Here is a 9962-nt window from a genome sequence, read left to right as displayed (position 1 = left end):
CTGGTATTGTGTGAATCGATAAATGAAATTTGTTATGAGAATCACAGTTGAGATCAGAGGATCAGGATCAAAAGGTTTAATTAAATCCACCTTTAAATGTATGAAAGGTTCCTACATGTAATACCATTGACATTGTGTGAACAAGTAGAGTTAAAACTGTGAAAATCTGAATAATGTATTATTGTTTTTATGTTAACACAAATTCGTTTTATAAATAATGTACTGAAATCAACAAGTCTTTTCAACAAAATTGTTTTTATTTTTGTTGTCTATTCTGAACGTTATAGTAAGTTCATTTGAAAAAGGAAAATCTAAGCGGCTAATGTTTCACAAGAAGGTTTTTACACCTTGAGAACAAAAAGGCCTTAAATAAATGTCTCAAAAATTAACTGTTATATAGGGTAACGTCTTTTGAATAAAGGTTTTCTACATTTTGATATCACAAACTCCAAAATTCGGTTGGAAAATGTGAATAAAATTTTCAAAATACCCATACCGGTCTAATAAAACATGGACTGGAATTTAAAATGTTGGCCGCTGTTGAAATGTAGGGGTATTTTTCGAAATTCGAACAAAACGCGTACGAACAGTACTTAAATGAAATTAAATATCAATGCAAATAAATATTAGTACATCAAAATTTTCACTATTCATCATATCGACACCTCCAAATAATAGTATGCTATGTCTAAAAAGTGAGTTTTGCAGGAGAAGCTCTCAAAGTGTGGAAATTTTTTGAACTTCAGTACTATGCTAAGTCAATATTTGTTTATAACTTCTGTTCGGATTGACCGATCATTACCAAAATTTGACAGAATTTAAGTTAAAGGACGTTCGACAACTCCAAATAATAGTTTGCTAATTCTGAATAGTGAGTTTTGCAGGACAAGCTCTAAAAGTTTGGAAATTTCTTTGACCTTCAGTACTATGCTAAGTAAATATTTGTTTATAACTTCTGTTCGGATTGTCCGATTATTACCAAAATTTTACAGAATTTAAGTTAAAGGACGTTAAATATAAAAATGTAAAGAACTTGAAAACATGCTAAGTCGACTTAGCATACTATTGTTTGGAGGCGTCGATATTATATATTGTTTATTTGCATATTATTCCTTTTCCGCATACGAAGTAGCGGGCATTTTGCTAGTTTAAAACAATATTATCCAAATTGGTCCAGCCGTTCTCGACTGATGCAAATACCAACGAACGACATTTGTTTTTTTCTGCCCTACACCACATTGGAGCAAGTGGTATTATGTGTTTGTGCATTTGTATGTAACATGCAGTAGGAAACGAGATAAGCCCATAGTTCCTTTAGGGATATATGCTAACATGGGGCGCCTTCGTCACTGGGGCGGCTACGCCAACGCCGACTTTCTCGCAAACTACAAGTGCTAGAAAAAATCCGTTAAAGTCAAAATTGTGAGTTTAATGAAGATCTATTATCTCCCAAAAGTTGGCAGTTGAGTCATAGGTATGATAGCGGACGCACGCTGTTTTGTGTTTTCAGGGTGTTGGAAAAAATAATTATGGTGGGTATGTTTTGTAATATCTTCTTTACCTTTTGTGATATCAAAAACATATTTTGTACCGTTAGAAGACAACTACTGAAGAATATAAATCCCAATATATCTCATGAAAAAAGCAATTACAAATGTCAATATATTAATATTATGAAGTATGTAAGGGGTGGGGCGCTTACGCCATGATAGCGGTGTGGTGGATTAATGTTAGAAATTTGTAAGGTTTAACTTAAAATCTTTATGTCATAGATATACCACACTATAATATGATGTTAAAATCAAATATTATACTAAACGTATCTTGTTTCAGTAATATTTTGATTTTTGTACCTAAATTAACTTATAGTCAAGATATGCTTATATTTTTACCAAAAATAATATTAGGAAAAACTTTAACGTTGTCGATATGAGTACATTTTGAACAAAAACGTGGCGAAGGCGCCCCATGTTACCATATGTACATACAGATGGACGCAAAGAAAAAAACTTTTTTTAATTTAATTTTAATCGAGCTACATGACCTAAGGAAACAATATTCAAAATATTTATTGTTGTCTCATTAGGACGAAGTTCATTATTTATTAATGTTTGTAATTAATTGAATTATTCGAGCTAATATGACCTCAGGAGTTTGTATTGAAAAAGTGAATTCTGGCGTCCCACACACTCAACCAATATGCTACGATGGTGGTTTAAAGATAAAGGCGGTGTTTGATAACTACGATTTATACGGACTTTATTGCAAATTTGCAGATATGAAGTATTTTTGAAGCCTTTTTTACGAAGTCCACTTAGTGTATTGTCTAGAATCATTTCTCAATACATACACATACACAATCGCCTTCCAGTTCAGAAGTTTGATAGATTGGCAGTGGCTTCGAACACTAAGACCTCGGCAACATTGTCTGTTTCGTAACTATGTACTCGGTAATCTGGACAATCGAGATTATGCTGTAATTGATAAATGGGTTAAAATAAACATTATTACACTGAAGAGAGAAGAATGGCATCAAAATTAAGGAATGATAGAAAAAAACTTCGATAATCGCCAAATCCCTGGAAGGGGTGGTGGATTTTCCCAAAACGCATCAAAATCAAAAACAAACGGAAGAAACACGCTAAACAAATAACAACAATCGATAGTTTCATTATTTCACTCGCTAAAGAAATCCATTAAATTTTTCCTGGGTAATTTCTGTTGAAATAATTACCAGAAAGTTCGTGTATGTCGCAGTTACACAAGAATGTGGTCTTCAAGCATATACCACATTACAGATGCAGGGACACATTTCGGGCATATAAAACCTCACACTGGTACGCAATCATTCCAAAATAAAGAAAGGAATTTTCTACAAAAATTTTTGAATTAAATAACTTTTGAAAATTACAGTAAACTAAGCAATATGCAAAAGAGAATACAAAATAATGTCGGAGGCACCGAATACTTATAAAATAAACATTCTAAATTACGAGCTATCCTAAAACAATTGAATCTACTTATATAATTAATGATTTCCAAAATGTAGCTGTGTTGGGATCAATGTAGAAAAATGGGTTGAAGCCAACAAGTTTTTTAGGCTCCCTTCCGATTTCTGGCTTAACCTTACATTTTATAAACCGATGCCCAAAGAAAGACTCAAAGAATACTCCATGGGCAATATGATACTACCCAGCAAAAATCGGATCCATTAGTCATTACGTAACCCATTACAAAGTAATGTAAACAAGCTTCTTTTCCCATTACAAGTAATCTGAAAAGTAATGGGATACTTCTTAAAAAAATTACAAGGCAAACCTACTTACTTTGCTCCTCACTAAGTAATGAGGACGGTGGCACAGTGAGTGTGTGTCCGACTATAAATCCTAGGGTTGTGTGTTCAAAGCTCACTGTCGGCACGTGAGTTTTTTTAATTAAAAAATAACAGTTCGTGGTGCACATGTGCACTGCACATTTAAGTTCTTAAGCAACCCTTAATGTTCGTGTGCGTCGCATAGTATGAAGTGTCTTTGGCTAGAAATCAGAGGGTTCGTGTGTTCAACTCGCACAGCAAGCGAAATAAAATAAAGTAAAATAAAAGTAAGTAGTGTGATGAAATTAAAGAAAAAATCACTACATCAACTGTTGTAAAAATAGAATTTTTTTTCAACTTACTTTTCAACTTCTAGTGGCCACAGAATAACTAGTTATTCTAGTGGTCATAAAATAACTACAAACTGAGTGCGACATGCCCTTGTAAAAATAATGGGGAAGAAAGGGGGTTTGCGAGTAGTTACGGCTGCCAAAAATCCCTTACAAAACCCATGATTTTGGGAGGACTTTTTTTGCTGGGTAGTGTATGATTTTTCGATATATCCACTGCATTCACCTAAAATTGATGCTGACATTTTGAAGCCGGAATATTCTAAACTCATAATAGGATTATAGAACTCGCGATTTTACATATTTTAATGTATGTATATCTTATGAGTGTGCTCCGTACAGCATCCTAGTAATTATAGTCCAAAGGCCAAAATTTTCTTAAAAAAACCTATTTTTTGCGTGTAAAATTTACAAGTGTCATTTAATTTCCTTTGAACCCCGCGTGACTTTAGTCTTTTTACGAGACGGATCTAATGAGTCCGTTCGCGTTCGAATCCATCCACTAAAACGGTGGAATGGAACCTTTTATATAATATTTGCAAAAACGTGTGTCATACATTACAGAGATACGCGAGTAATATGGGTATTTCACCCAATATAGAATGTGGAGGCACATCCGTTGTTATTGAAGGGTCTATTTGAAATAGGCGTATATTGTCGTATTTTTGATGCTACTGCCGAAATCGGATGCGCATCAAAATCATATGCACATTGCGCGACTTTTACTTATTTTAAGGTTTTTTTGCATAGTGTGATGCAACTGACGGCACACTTTGGCCGCTGAGTGACACATCGAAATATGCATAGATATTGAAAGGGATTGATTCGCGAATGACAGGCTTTTTAATTTTCATATTTTTGAATGATTGTAATTTCAATATTACTCTTAATTTCCGATCCTTATAAGTTATCATAGTAAGCAACTAAGCTTTCGTGATGGTAAACATTATTTCTTGATGAAGTTTTAGCACAGTACATTAATTAGTGTATGGATTTTAGCAAAATAGTTGAAGAACCCCGAAACATTTTTTTCTAATTTTTATTATATTTGCAACAATAGTCCAACAATAATTTTTTTCTCTTTTGTTGTTGCTATAATATGCAATTTTTATCTATAAATTTTGTTTCATATTTTTCTACGCAGTGTCCAGATTCTGTAGATTATTTTTAGAAGTTTGTACGGAAACTAGGGCAGAATAATTTGGATTTAATTAAAGATTTTTTATTATTTTAAATTATTCGTAAAAATAAAAATAAATTTAGTAAATATTTAAACATCTACGAATAGATATGGAACGCTGTTAGCGATTTATGCATAGATTTTCTCATAAAAACAAATAAGGCATTTATATACCCAATACCACTACATGGGGAGAGTATTATAGTTGGTTTTGGCCAAAAAGTTTGTAACGCAATAATGGCCGTAGACCCATACTTATATATAATAAAATGAATGTCTCGACGAGCTAAGCTGTAATCACGCTACAGGTCGCAATTTTGATCGGATCATCACCAAATTTTGGGTTTTGATGAGGGTCCCGGAGGGGAAGAAGCCTATTGATTTTGGTGATGGTCGGATAATATTTAGGGATCGGAATAGGCAAAAAACTTATTTGGAGAATACTCAACGTTTTTTTTTCAAAGCAAATATCTCAGCATCCATATGAAAGTAGAAAATATCACCTTTCTAACGATGTAAAGGAGGTTGTCGTAGGTGGTCAAACAACGAACATATCGCAATAGCCGCAAATTAAATCCAACTTTTCATTTTTGCGATTTTAGTTATAATGACGAATATCACAGCTTTGGTTGGCGACTTTCCAAAAACAAAGTCTGACTATGAAAGTAGAAAGTCCAATCTTTACAATGATGCAAAGTAGGTTGGCGTAGGTGGCCAAATAACGGAGATATCGCAAATATTGGGTAATACATCCCATTTTTTCCCATTTTTTTGTAATCACACTACAGGTCGCAATTTTGATCGGATCGTCACGAAATTTTGGGGGTTACAGAGGAAGAAGCCTATTGATTATGGTCATGGTCGGATAATATTCAGGACTCGGAATGGACAATAGACGTATGTGGAGAAAATACAACGATTTTTTCTTATGCGAATATCTCCGCTTCTAGTAAGAGTATTCCAAAAGGAGATCCCGTTAATGGATGAAGAACGATTTCCTTTACATTGATGCAAAGTAGGTTGGCGTAGGTGGACCAACAAGAGAGATATCACAAAAGTCGGCAATTCTTCTCATTTTTACATGTTTTTGTAATGACGCTACCGATCGAAATTTTGATCTGATAATCACGAAATTTTGAGGGTTGATGGGGTCCACGAAGGAAAATGTCTATTCATTTTCTCCTTGCTCAGATAATATTCAGGGGTCGGAATGGACAAGAGACGTATGTGGCGAAAATTCAACGATTTATTCTTATGCGAATATCTCCGGTTCCACTAGGGTATTAAAATAGGAAAAGTAGGTATGCGCAGGTAGTCAAAAAACGGAGATATCACATCCCATTTTTCCATATTTTGTAATCACCTACAGGTCGCAATTTTGATCGGACCATCACGAAAGTCTGGTGGCTAATGGGGTTTCTAGTGAGAAAGAAGCACATTAAGTTCTTAAAAATATTAGCAGAGTCATAAAAATCACCAGCAAATTTTGTATGGATCCATATGTTAGCTGGAAAATGGGAAAATTAAATCAAAGCCCACGAAAATGTTGGAGTTTCTCAATGAGTGTTTGGGATGGAAGGACGAAAAAATAATATTGAAAAATGATATTAATCAACTAATTGACGACGACTTGGCCAAATGTAATATGTTTAATGAATATTTTTTGAATATCCCGAAAATAATTAAAGTGAAAATAATATGTAAAGAAGGTGATGACATTGAGAATCTCAATTGTCTATCTCAATGCCAATCGACATTTTGTTTTGAGGATGTTAGTAGAGAAGAGATGGCTGACTTAATTTCAAAGATTGATAAAAGTAAAAGTCCTGGACATGATGAAATATCGTGAAAGATTTTATTAGTGGGTACCTGGCCTCAATTTTTAATACGATGATAAATGTATCAATTTACCCGGAAGATTTGAAAATCGCTAAAGTTTATTAGGAATTCTTTTGAAACATGTGACTTCAGACCAATTGCATTGTTACCGGTAATAGATAAATTGTTTGAAAAATTGATTTACAAGCAGATTTCAACATTTCTGGAACATACAGAACAAATGTATCCACTGCAATTTGGGTTCAAGAAAGGTAGTGGAACGCAGGATGCTATTGTTAATGTTGTAAACCTTATTTGTGACGGTCTTGATGCAAGCGTCGGCGGAGTTAGTGCAGCATTCTATGATCTATCGAAGGCTTTTGACATTGTTGACCATCGGATACTACTAGCAAAACTCCCCTATTATGGTGTGCGGCAAAAGGAACTAAAGTTACTGCAAAGGAAGCAGTTTGTGGAAATCGGTGGCGTAAGAAGTAGCATTGAAATAGTAGAACACGGCGTGCCCCAAGGAAGTGTTTTGGGTCCACTTTTAATCAGCATATACGTAAATGATTTATCCAAACTGCATCTTATTGGGAAATTAGTAATGTACGCTGATGACATTGCGTTGACTTATCCATTAGGGTTATGACTTTTTTACAACCTCATATCCCTGTATCATAGCGTGATGAGTTTTGCCATAAGATTACATAAAATCTTAATTATAAGGTGATTCGGTGAAAAAACCTCACGCACAAAATGATTTTAAAATTTGAATTTATCAAAATTATGGACAATTTTTGAAGTCACTGAAAACAGATATATAATTGAAAATAAACTTTAGAGCCACATGAGATAATTAAAATGACATAAAATTTATTTCTCACTATTTTTCTTCAATTCTGAGAATCGTAAAAATGTCGTAAACGCTTTTATTCAAAAATATAATTTTTGACTTTTTTCGCGACTTTTTTAATATTTGAATGAAATAAACGTTATTATAGTTATTAGTAGGCTTATATTTATTCATTCGTGCAACAAAAAATAATTTTTGAAACATTTTTTTTCATTTCATATATTTTTTAAAAAAAATATTTTTTTAAAATCGATTTGTGCGTGAACTTTTTTTATATTTCAATGGAATAAATGATAGCATAGTGATTAATAGGCAAAAGTTCATTCATCCCTGCTACAGGAAATCATTTTTGAGGAAAAATGTCAAAAAGTCATAACCCTATTATCCATACAATTATGACATAATATTTAAAATACCAGATGGAACACGATGCTGAATTAATAATGGAGTATTGTAGACTAAATAAATTGGTATTAAACTCCAAAAAGATGAAAGTTATACAATTTCGACCTCGATGTCCCCAAAACGATATTTCATTCAGCATTTCGATTGGAGATACCCACATTTATGAATGCCAGTCCTTAAAGTATTTAAGAATAACTCTGCAGCGTAATTTATCATGGACTATGCATATTGACGAAGTAAGAAGGAAAGTGGCTCCTGCCATTGGATTATTATACAAATTCAAAAATATTTTTAGTATGGAAACTAAACTACTTCTATACAATTAATTAATACAAAGGCATTTTAGCTATATTGCAATGGTTTATGCGTACAAAAAATGTGAACACTTAAAATCCCTACAAAGATCACAAAATAAGGCGTTGAAACTTGTATTTAATTTGCCGAGATTGTACCCTACACAGGACTTGTATATGAATCCAAATAATAAAAATAATATTCAACCCTTGTATGGAATATACAAATTGCAACTTTTGACGTATGTTTGTATACGAGTATGTATAAGGTTTTGCATAATGTTGGTTCAAGAACAATAACGTTTGAAGTTAACAAAACTGCGATTAATACAAGGAATAGTTCAAACTTACGGGTCAAGAGATGCCGTTTGCAATTGTCAAAGCAAAGAATTGAATATAATGGTTGTCTAGAATTTAATCATATACCAGACAGTATTAAAAAGTTTCCAAAAATATCGTCCTTTAAAAGGGAACTAAAGAATTTTTTATCAAGCAATATGGAAATGCTTCTGATGTAAAGTAAACATTATCACAATTGTTAACACAATTGTTATTTGCATATTTCAACACACGTCCACTTAAACTGAAATTGTAATTAAAGAGTTCGCCCCAATAATGCCTCTAAGGCGCCGGGGTAAAGTTTGAACATTGTACATTGCATAAATTAAAAAAATGTTCAAAGTTTTAGTCTAATGCGAATATCTCCGCTTCAAGTAGGACTATTCCAAAACGGAATAGAAGAAGAAAATACTAAGGGTGATCTTTCCTTCCATTGACTGACTCTCCTTTGGGAATACTCCTATAACTATCTGGCCTAACGCAAAAATAACGTGAATATATATCATCAAAAATAGTTTCATTGTTTTCTTAAGTAATCTTCAGCATAATTTATACGCCTTTTCATGGGCTCAAACCAATTGTTGAATCACTTTTTCCACTCCGATTTAGACACCTCCAAAACATGGTTTTTGAACGCTTTCTTCTGGCTACGAAAATCGTTGACCACGCCTTTTTGGAATATGCTGCAATCAAATGAAGGCATGGATCTCCAGTCAGGGCTGTACGGCGGATGACCCATAAATTCCACGTTTGGCCGGTCAAACAGTCGCTGGTGTGACTCGTCTTCTCTTGTTCGTTTTTCGAGTTTCTCAGGAGACTTCAGGCTCACAAATTGTAGTGTACCAGTCAGAATTAACCGTCCTACATTTCTCAAGCCGTATACTCGCCAAAAGTTCAGTTTTGACGAAGAAACAGGCTACCATTTGCATCGAACTGCTTCTTCCATGAACAACATTTGTTGGAATTGGTTCGCTTTCTAAGACCTCAATGGTCGATTCCTGTTTTCTTTCGTCCCTCAGGACCTTCCTTTATTGGCAAGTGTCGGCTCCGATTGAACAAAGATTTAATTTGATAGATGTAATTTTATTACTTCCTGGAGATTTTGTTTGCCTTCAGATCTTTTATGGCCCTTTCAACATCCTCGATTGGGTTTATAATAAAATTATCTATTACCGGTTCACTTATTTTTGATGAACCGCTGTTTGGAGTAAATGCTGGTTCTAGAGATGCGTAGCAAAGGTATTTTCTATTTAAACAAAAAAATATTTTATTGACCCAAATATGAGCTTACCTTGGCTATAACATCCAAACTATGATACCAATCTTTATAATATTGGTCTCTTTAGATTCACCATGAAGTTTTGATTCAAAATTGTGCTCACTAAAATTATTAGCGTTTCTTAAAACC

Source organism: Musca autumnalis, unplaced genomic scaffold (assembly GCF_047663935.1).
Source record: "Musca autumnalis isolate F117 unplaced genomic scaffold, ASM4766393v1 scaffold_1, whole genome shotgun sequence".
Classification (NCBI taxonomy): Eukaryota; Metazoa; Arthropoda; class Insecta; order Diptera; family Muscidae; genus Musca; species Musca autumnalis.
Note: the sequence above shows the minus strand (reverse complement) of the source record.